Source organism: Delphinapterus leucas, chromosome X (genome assembly GCF_059928025.1).
Source record: "Delphinapterus leucas isolate spDelLeu-1000000601 "Yukka" chromosome X, BTC_Dleu_Yukka2, whole genome shotgun sequence".
Lineage (NCBI taxonomy): Eukaryota > Metazoa > Chordata > Mammalia > Artiodactyla > Monodontidae > Delphinapterus > Delphinapterus leucas.
Window position 1 is genome coordinate 68939907 of NC_143150.1, and position 10816 is coordinate 68950722.

The window sequence follows — 10816 nt, forward strand, 5'->3', positions numbered from 1 at the left end:
CTGAATTCATTTATTTCTTGTAACAGTTTTTGTTTATGTACTCTTTAGGTTTTTCCACATATAGGATCATGTCATCTACAAAGAAAGATAATTTTATTTCTTCCTTTCTGATTTGAAGGCCTTTTATTTCTTTTTCTTGTCTAGTTCTTACTAGTACTTCAGTACTATTTAAATAGAAATGGCAAAGTGGAGATTCTTGCCCTGTACTCAATCTTAGAGGAAAAGCTTTTCAGTTTTTCTCCATTGATTAGGATGCTAGCTGTGGGCTTTTCTAAATGGCTTTCATTTTGGTAACGAAAGTTCCCTCTATTCTTATTTTGTTTAGAATTTTTATTGTGAATGTATGTTGAACAAACTATTTTCTGCTTCTATTGAGATAATTGTGTGATTTTTATCCTTTATTCGGATAATATGGTATATCATATTGATTGATTTTCATATGTTAAACCAACATTTCATCTCAGGAATAAACCTCACCTGGTCATGGTGTGTAATCTACTTGATGAGTTGAATTCAGTTTGGTAGTATTGTATTGAGGATTTTTGCATCTATATTCATCAGAGATGTTGGCTTATAGTTTTCTATTCTTGTCATATCTTTGGCTTTAGTGTCAGGGCAATGCTGACCTCATAAAATAAATTTGGAAGTATTCCTTTTACTTTTATTTTTTGGAAGAATTTAAGAACAATTAGCATTAAGTCTTCTTTGAATATTTGATAGAATTCAGCAGTGAAGCCAACTGGGCCTGGGCTTTTCTTCTTTGGGAAGCTTTTGATTACTACTTCAATCTCCTTATATTTTTATTGGTCTGTTCAGGCTTTCTATTTCTTCTTGACTCATTCTTGTTAGGTTGTACATTTTTAGGAATTTATCAATTTATTGTAGTTTATCCAATTTGTTGGCATATAATTGTTCATAATAGTTCCTTATGATCTTTTTAAATTTGGAGGCATCCATTGTAATGTCTCTTTTGTCATTTCCAATTGATTTTGAGTCTTTTCTCTTTTTCTAATTTAATCTAGCTAAGGGTTTGTCATCATTGTTCATTTTTTTCTAAAATCCATCTCTTCCAAAATTTTTTTTTCAGGGGCCTTACCTCTTTTAATAGTGTAATAGTTATTATAGGAGTATCAGTTGATGTTTATTCCATTTTCAAGAAATAGGTCTTATTTGTGACTCATTAATAATTTGCAATTCATTTTCATCTAACTGTCCAATGAATATCAATACTCAGAGAATCAAAGTTTTGTTGACTTTTTCTATTGTTTTTCTAGTTTAAAAAATTCTGCTAAATCTTTATTATTTCCTTCCTTTTTTTAACTTTGGGTTTATTTTGTTCTTTTTATAATTCCTTAAGGTATAAAGTTAGATTATTTGAGATCTTTTTAATGTAGGCCTTTATTACTATAGAAGTCCCTTTTGGTACTGCTTCTGCTGCATCCTGTAGGTTTTGGTAAGTTGTGTTTTCATTTTCTTTTGTCTTCAGATATTTTTTAAAATTCCCTTTTGATTTCCTCTTTTACCCAGTGGTTGTTAAATAGTGTGTTATTTAGTTTCCACATATTTGTGAATTTTCCCATTTTCTTGCCGCTATTGATTTCTAGTTTTATTCCATTGTGGTAGGAAATGATCCATGGTATGATTTTAATCTTCTTAAATTTGTTAAGATTTATTTTGTGATCTAATGTGTGACCTATCCTAGTGTATGTTCCATGTGCACTTTAAATGTATTCTTCTGCTGTTGTATGATAAGTTCTGTATATGTCCATTAGGTCCATTTGGTATGCAGCATTGCTCTGTTCTGCTCTTTATTGACTTTCTGTCTGAATGTTCTATTTATTATTGAAAGTGGGTTTACTGACATCTCCTATTATTTTATTTCAATTTCTCCTTTCAGTTTGTCAGTGTACTTACGCACTCAACATCAGAGCACGTATGTATTTGGAATTGTCATATCTTCCAGTTGAATTGACCCTTTTATTATATAATGTCTTTATCTCTAGAAACAGTTTTTGACTTAAAGTCTGTGTCTCATAATAAAAAGAAAACAAAGCAGGAGTGGCTAATATCTTTTTCCATTCCTTCATTTTCAGCCTATGTGTATCCTTAAATCTAAAGTGAGTTTCTTACAGATGGCATAAAGTTGGATCTTTCTTATTTAATCCGTTCAGTAACGCTCCTTATTGGGGAATTTAGTTCATTTACATCTAATGTAATTATTAATAGGAAAGGATTTACTATTGCCATTTTGTTAGCTCTTTTCTGTTTGTCTTGTGATTCTTTTGTCTCTCTTTTTCTCTCTTTCTATCTTCCTTTGTCTTCCCATTGGGTTTTTATTTTTTGGTATTGATAGATTTTGATTTTCTTTTTTTTATTTTGTGTAACTTCTATAGGTATTCTCTTTGTGGTCACATAGGAGCTTACCTAAAATATCTTAGAGCTATAATAGTCTACTTTAAGATGATAATAACTTAAAGTAAGTTGATAACAACTTCACTTGCATACAAAAAGTCTCAGCTTTAGCTCTTCTCACTCATTGCACACTATTGATATGTATCATTAACATAATTTATAATTGTTTTTAATACTTTTATCTTTTATAGTAGAATTAAAAGTTATTGTTACTGAGTGCAAGCTCATACTGCTTGCTTCACAACAGGCCAGTAAATCAAGAGATGTGTTGCTGGAGCAAGGAATAATGACTTTATTTAGAAAGCCAGCAGACCAAGAAGATAGTGGACTCACGTCCCAAAAATACATCTTGCCTGAGTTAGAATTCAGGCTTCTTCTGAAAGGGGATGGAATCAAGTAAAATATTTCCTGATTCTGATCAGCCTCCAGAGGGAATGTGTTCCTGCAGTCATTCACAGGTGGGCCTGGTCAGGATATTTCCTGTGAGCTAAACAAAAGTAGCTTAGCTTAATGCTCATTACCTGGGAGGCAGGGTTCCAGAGATGGGCCATTATGTATATTTAAGCTTACATGCAACATCCCTTTAGTGATTAACTTGTAATAGAATACAAAGATTTTTCCCTGTTACAATTCTGCACTGTCAATGTCCATTCCACAGTCTTGTGGGAAAAGGGACAAAGACCACTCTGGCTACTTCCTGCTGAATGGAGGTGACAAATATTCCTTATAATCTTTAGTCAGTCTTTTTTTAGCTACAACTATTTGAACCTGATGAAACCCCTTAGCGCTCTGTCTAATTTGTAATTGAACTTGGGGTGTTGGTTCCAATTCCTAATACGAACACTAAATTCCTGCTGTAACTATTTGGACAAAGTTAAACAAATTGATTAACCCTTCTCCAGCTGCATTGAAATTACCATCTACTTCAGTTGGATGTGCAGACTTGTTGGAGGCAAACTCATGAACAGAGGTTAGTATAGTGCCCAAAGTTTTAATGTATTTGGCAACTGCTAGTTCTTTTAGAGCACTTATAGATTCTCTCACCTGGGCAGACACCTGGAATGGCCTACCATGCAATATTTCAAAAGGGCTTAATTTAAGCTTGCTTCTTAGAAGGAGACACTGATCAATATCAGAGCAACTGGCAAGGCCTTATCCCAAGTTAAGTTACTATTCATTTTCTTGGTTTTTTCTGTTGACTGTGGGCTCCAGGATGAATGTAGTTCCAATGGCTTAATCCAAATCAGGGGATAATTTCCTTAAGGAGGGCTTTAACCAATTAGGTACTGATTTTAAAAACTAATAACTTTGCCACACACAAAACAAATGGTCCCCAAAACATTCTCCTTTCCTTCTGAAGATTTTATGATGCATTGTTATCATTAACCAGTCTTTTACTATTAAACTTAAATGACCAATTAAAACAAACAGTTCTGAGACCATTCTTCCACCACTGATTAAGACTGGGATGGCAAGTATTGGGGATAATATTCATTTAGACTTCTGAGATTTCTGGGAAGACTTGGTGACCTTGCCAGCTTCAGCTGCCTTCTTGTCCACTGCTTTCACACCCACAGCAACTGTCTGGCTCATGTCACGAACTGCAAAAATGGCCCAGAGGACAGTCAGTCTCAACACACATGGGCTTGCCAGGAACCATATCAACAATGGCAGCATCACCAGTTTTCGAGAATTTGGGGCCATCTTCCAGCTTTTCCCCATAACAATCAATCTTCTTCAGCTCAGCAAACTTGCAAGCAATGTGAGCTGTGTGACAACCCAGCACAGGTGCATATCCAGCACTGATTTGGCCTGGATCGTTCAAGTAATCTCTTGAGCTGTGCAGCCAGCTGCTTCCATCAGTGGTCATTTTTACTGTCACCAGCCACATTGCCACAACGAATATCTTTGACAGATATGTCCTTGACATTGAAGCCCACATTGTCCCCAGGAAGGGCTTTACTCAAAGGTTCATGGTACATTTCAACAGACTTTAGTTCAGTTGTAATATTGACTGGAGCAAAGGTGATCACCATGCCAGGTTTGAGAATACCAGTCTCCACTCAACCCACAGGGACAGTACCAATACCACCAATTTTGTAGACGTCCTGGAGGGGCAGACACAAGGAATACACTGGCTAGGAATACACTGGCTGGTAGTGACAAGTCAATCTGTGGGAGAAGTGTTCCTCTTGCCTCAGATGATGTTGTTTTAGATTAGGTGTCCCAGCATCCCTTTTTAATGGGATTACTATTGGCCATGTGTTTTTGGCCTTCCCTGGGCTGCTGTTAATACACACTTCTGGTCTTACCCTTTTGTAGACCTTGAGGGTGGGGGAGAGCTCTGTTTCCTTTCCTGGAGTTTTCATGAACACCATCAGTAGGCTTAAAGTGTGTTCTGGTGGGACTCTGTCAAGCTGTTCTGGTGAAAAACTTTAGGGTGAAGTCTATCAAAAAGTTAATCAGCTCATTCTCCACTGTCAATTTTACTGGGGGCTCCTGTGGGGAATTAGTTGCCTCAAGTCCAAGGGAGCCCCTGGGCCTCTTCATTCTTCAGAATCTTCCTCTTTCTACCATATGAGAGGTTCTTGTCTTTTATTTTCTTCTTATGTTTCAGCCTAGGGCAATCTGTTCTCCAATGTTCTTCCTCCTTACAGAAGCACATTGTTCCTTCCCCAATAGTGGCTTACCTCTCTTCGGTTACTCAGCGTCCAGGAATCCAATACCACTGCCAAAATGTGGTGTTTCATTTTGCATCTTCTTTCTTCTGTTGCTGCTCCCTGTTGAACACTTTAAAAGCAACATCTACCAATTGATAAGGATTTATTCCAAGTGCACCGTCTAATTTTTGCAACTTTCACCTGATATCTGAGGCACTTTGCCCAAAATAAAGGTCAAATTTACCATTCTAATATTTTAGGGGGCTTCAGAATCTGCATTAAGATGCTGTCTGTAGGCCTGATAAGACCTCTCTGACTTTTTGGAAAGGATTTTTATTTTGAGTCTCTTGAATTTTGTTCAAACTCTTTTGCTTTGGTTCCCCTTTTCAAAGCCCTGCCAAGATGCACTAATAAGTAGTGCTCTAATAAGGGCATTCTTCCCTCATTGGGATCCTAATTTTGTTCAGCTGGGTACTGCCAAGTGGGCTTCAGGTGTAGAGGATCCTCCCTATAAAGGAGGGTTGCAATCTTTCCAATTAAAATGCCTGAGAAACCCATCTGGCTGATTATTTGCATTTAGCCCCCTATGTGAGATAACGGCAATGGAAATTACCTTGCCCTGGGAGTGGCTCCTGGCCCAAATTGGGTGCCCTGTCGGGTCTCAAATTATGATACCAGACCAATTCCCTGTGACCCAGAAACTAACACAGGATTTTCTAATTGAGCCCTAGAAGGAGGGAAAGTCCCGAGCTCAGCCGGACGAGTTAAGATTTGAAGAAACATACCCTCAGTCTCATTACATTTTCTTATTTTCCCTGATGTAATAGCACACATGCTGGCACACAAAGGATTTCATCGTTCTTCCCCACTTCTTCACAACTAGTTATAGAGTTATTCAAAAGCCACTGTAAAACCATGAATACCAATTGATCATCTCTAACCATTAAAAGGAAGCCTTTTTGCTTTGGCATCAACCAACCAGGATTGCAATGCAATTGAAAAGAAACTTGGTTACTGCTGTGACATAAAACATTTTAAGATAATTACTAAAATTATGACTGATCATTTACCAGGATACATCAGCATTTTAGGAGTTCCATATAGTCTTTTAAAATAAATTTTAATTAATTTATTTTATTTTTGGCTGTGTTGGGTCTTTGCTGCATGCAGGCTTTCTTTAGTTGTGGCAAGCGGGGGCTACCCTTCGTTGTAGTGTATGGGCTTCTGATTGCCATGGCTTCTCTTGTTGCAGAGCACAGGCTCTAGGCGTGCGGGCTCAGTAGCTGTGGTTCTCAGGCTATAGAGCACAGGCTCAGTAGTTGTGGCCCATGGGCTTAGTTGCTCCGTGGCATGTGGGATCTTCCCGGACCAGGGCTCGAACTCATGTCCCCTGCCTTGGCAGGTGGATTCTTAACCACTGTGCCACCAGGGAAGCCCAGGAGTTCCATATAGTTTCTAGAATGTGTATATTAATGTTTACCCATATGATACAATCTAAGAAATGTTATCACCATTTATTTGATAATGCTTCCCACATAATTTAATATACCAAATAAGCCTAATTAGTTTAATATTCCTCTCAGCAATAGAAAGAAAGCAATCTGAGGTGTTCCAGGGACCCTTTGGAAAACCTCAAATTTAGCTAGAGGTCGAATGAACTTCATTTAGAATTTGATCTTTGGGAAGTTTGTCAAAAATATCAAAAAGTTTTAACCAGTGATAATAAAAGATCAATGGCAAATACAGATCACTTAAAGAAATTCACAATTACCAAAAGCAGTTCAATATTTTAAGAAAACTTTGTCCTCTTAGAGAACCAAATTCAGGCTTTGTACCACTTTACCTTTAAAATTCATTTTCTAGTTTGAAATTCATTTTCTAAATTAAGTTCAGTCTTATCTTAGCCCATCCTGACCACACACACAACTCTTTCAGTTTTCCTTCTCCACAAACCTTCCACAATTTTCTGTATCCATATTATATCCATATTAGTCTGTTCCCCACTTTCTTTTCCATTCAGAAACAACCAGCTCTAGGACAGAAACACCTTTTCCCCTTTGACAAAAATGCATTTCATTCCTCATACCTTGTTTGCTGAAAACACACATCCTACATCTTTGCATACTAAAATATTTCCCTTATAATTCTTAACCTTAAAACTTTAATCTCTAGTGAAAACCAAGAAGCAAGTAATTATAAACTGTCATACTAGCATTTCCTGATTGACAACTTATGCTTTAGTCATCCTCCCTCAAGGAGGCAAAGGTAGGTAAACTTAGACCTGCCCAGCAATTAATGTTCTAATATTTTATCCTATTTGCAATGACCCAGAGAGTCAATGCATTCTCTCCATTTAACTTAGTTTAAAGTTATGAAAATCTAGAGAGACTATTTTTAGCACAGGGAGACCAGCTCAGTGCTTTGTGACCACCTAGAGGGGTGGGATAGGGAGGGTGGGAGGGAGACGCAAGAGGGAGGGGATATGGAGATATATGTATACATATAGCTGATTCACTTTGTTATACAGCAGAAACTAACACAACAATGTAAAGCAATTATACTCCAATAAAGATGTTAATAAATAAATTTAAAAAGGAGAAATAAAAATTCAAAATAAAGAAATACAGTGCATTTATTTTAATGATTGTATTTTTCTCCATATACAAACCCTACTTATGACATAATACCTTGTGATGTAAGGCTAGTAGATAGTCAATACATTTTTATTGTTTAAAAAAAATAAAATATATAAATAAAAGAAGAGAGACTATTTTAGATAGACATTCCCAAAACATAATTATTCCTATAGAGTTTACCTAAAACTCTTACCTCATTTACCTCTATTTTATTTACTTAAAACCTTTGTCATATTGTTACTTTTCTTGCTGACTAACTTTGTAACAGGAATAAGTCTTATTTGATTTCTAGTAAACCTAGGTACAATAAAAGTATTACACTTAATGTTGATAACTCTAAAGACATTACTATATTAATCAAACCAACAGGTTTAAGCTAAATTTAATACAAAATATTAATTCAATACTGAATATTTCCTAGATCACATGAACCCAAGATTAATTCTGGCCAGTTTCTTTTATATATGAGTATTTATGTAAGTGCTTAATTTCCTTTAGGCCAGTTAAACAGAGCTCTTTTACAAATTAATTTTGGCGATGCCACACATCTATAACATGTACAAACACACAAACACAGGGACCTCATAGTTCCCACTCCAAAATTTCAGCCATGAGTCAGGTACAACATTGTAAAACCCATCAGTTACAAAAGAGGTTGGATTCAAACTGGGTTTCTGGCAGATGGGACAAATCAAGGTCACCTGTCTAGATGGCTAAGCCCTTTCTACTAATATTTATGGAAAATACACTTCTATTTCTATTTGTAGCTTTTGGTGATTTTAGGAAACAACTGGAACCTTCCTTTTCTTCCTGGGAATGTCCCACTCTTGGACAAGAAGTTTTTTTTTCTGTTCCTTTCCTCCATTTGACATCATAAAAATTTTAAATATCACAAAACTGATTTGGCTGTAAATGGAGAAACAGCACCAAACAAAATGTAACAAAAAACCCAAAGGACAAACAGAAAACCCTAAATAAACCCTCAAGTTTAGTCTTGGGTTTTTACATATACCAACGACACAAGAGACCATAAATGACATAACTAACACAGCAAGGATAGCAGTACATGGTGCACAGGGTCCCAGGATAAACCTGCCTAAACCCCTTGTGGAGATCCTAACAGGTACTGTGGCCACACATTGTTACAATAAAATATCATCTTCCTCTCACCCATGGGTTTATAGCTGTGATCAGAGCACTTATCCAAAATGCACCTCAGAGGACTTTCTTTAGGGATAGTTGAAACATTCCCTATTTTTAGAGACAGAAATTCAAGACAAACAAAACACAAGCTGCACACACAAATGCTAGCATCCAAAGAAACAAACGAACCAGTTCACAAATCAGGTAGAAGTCCAACAACTCTCTCCTCTCTCCAACAGGATACCCCACTCAAATACAAAACAAATTGGCTTATTCTGGAGAAAAAACCCCAAACAGAAGGAAATAACGTTTCTGGCTGTACACACTGGAGTGACTTACCCTACTCTGTGGAGCCTGTTGCCTCCCAAATGTCAATTTCTTGCTCCAACTGCCTAGTGCTGGGGCAGCCGGTGCTGCTTTGGGGAATTTTGAAGGGATGATCTTCAGGACAAGTAGTCCTGGCAGTTGCTCAGGCCTTATCCCAAAATTCCCTAACTAGGGCCAGCTGGCCCTGAGCAGCAAGGCTCCTGGCTGGCTGTACCAAAATTTGTTACCAAGTCTATGCTCCTACTGCTCACTGCACAACAGGCCAATAAACAGATGAACTGTTGGGGCAAAGAATAATGACTTTATTCAAAAAGCCAGCAGACTGAGACGATGGTGACTTATGTCCCAAAAAACCATCTTGCCTGAGTTAGAATTCAGGTTTCTTTTATGCTAAAAGGGGAGGGAGTGAAGTCAAACATTTCCTGATTCCGGTCAGCCTCTGGAGGGGATGTGTTAATTTCTTCCCTTCCTGCAGTCATTCACAGGTGGGCCTGGTCAGGATGTTTCCTGTGAGCTAAACAAAGGTATTTTAGTTAAAGCTCATTAACTGGAAGGCGGGGTTCCCAGAGATGGGCTATAATGTATAATTTAAGCTTACAGGCAACATCCCTTTAGTGATTAACTTGTAATAGAATACAAAGGTTCTTCCCTGTTACATTATTATTGGGGGAGTGGAAGGTACAAACTATTGGGTGTAAGATAGGCTCAAGAATGTTATTGTACAACATGGGGGAATATAGCCAATATTTTGTAATAACTATAAAGTAACATTTTAAAATTGTATAAAATTAAAAAAAATGTTATTTACCCACCACTGGCCTCATGTAAGATATGAATCTTGCCAATCAGAACAGCCAGAGGTTCTGGGTGTCTCAAAAACCTTTGTGCTTGTTCAAACCACCATCTTTGTTCTTAGTGGCCCCAGGAAATTAGGATATGCCAAGTCCCATCAGTGTCCCAAGACAGGTAAGACAGAAGCCAGTCCCTTGAGTAGCAGCTAGAAATGTCAGGGTGCTAGATGTGTGGTCCAATTCCTTCTCTTCTCATGGAGAAGCTGGGAGCTGGAGTTTATCACCCACTCACTCTGCACTCTGCTAGAGAGAGTATCTATTACAAATACTTACACTCTCGTTCAGACCACACACTATTTTAACTTGTTGTTTTGTTTTTGATCACGCCCAGGGGCCTAGCGAATTCTAGGTTGTGTCAGCTCTCAGAGACAGGTGGGTTAGCTGGAGGGCTGGTTCTCTCTCTTGAACAAGCTAGGCTGAGGAGGTATAGGAAGTGCCCACCCAGCTGTTTAAATTCCCAGAAGACTAACGATTATTGATTAAAGCCACCTCTTAGTTCTCCGTGGTCCCAGGAGACTAGCAAATGCTGGGCCCTGTCAACTCTCAGAGATAGGCTAGTTAGAAGCCAGTCCCTATGGTACAGATATAAAGGCTGGGGCACTAGATATGTGGTCCAACTCCTTCTAGGTTTTATCACTGGCGGTGGTTGGAGAAGGCACATGAAGTGCCCACATGCCTGTTTGGGCTCCTGGAAGACTATTAATTGCCTGTTCTATCAGCTCCTGGATGTAGGCTAATAAGAAGCCTGACCTTCAGCCAGCAGCTGAAAATGCAGGGACATTAGGCA

General features: G+C 37.8%; 1 pseudogene; it reads right to left on the reverse strand.

Annotated features, from left to right (window-relative positions):
* Positions 1-2630: 2630 nt before the first annotated feature.
* Positions 2631-4486, reverse strand: LOC111178222 (elongation factor 1-alpha 1 pseudogene; annotated as a pseudogene).
* Positions 4487-10816: the final 6330 nt, after the last annotated feature.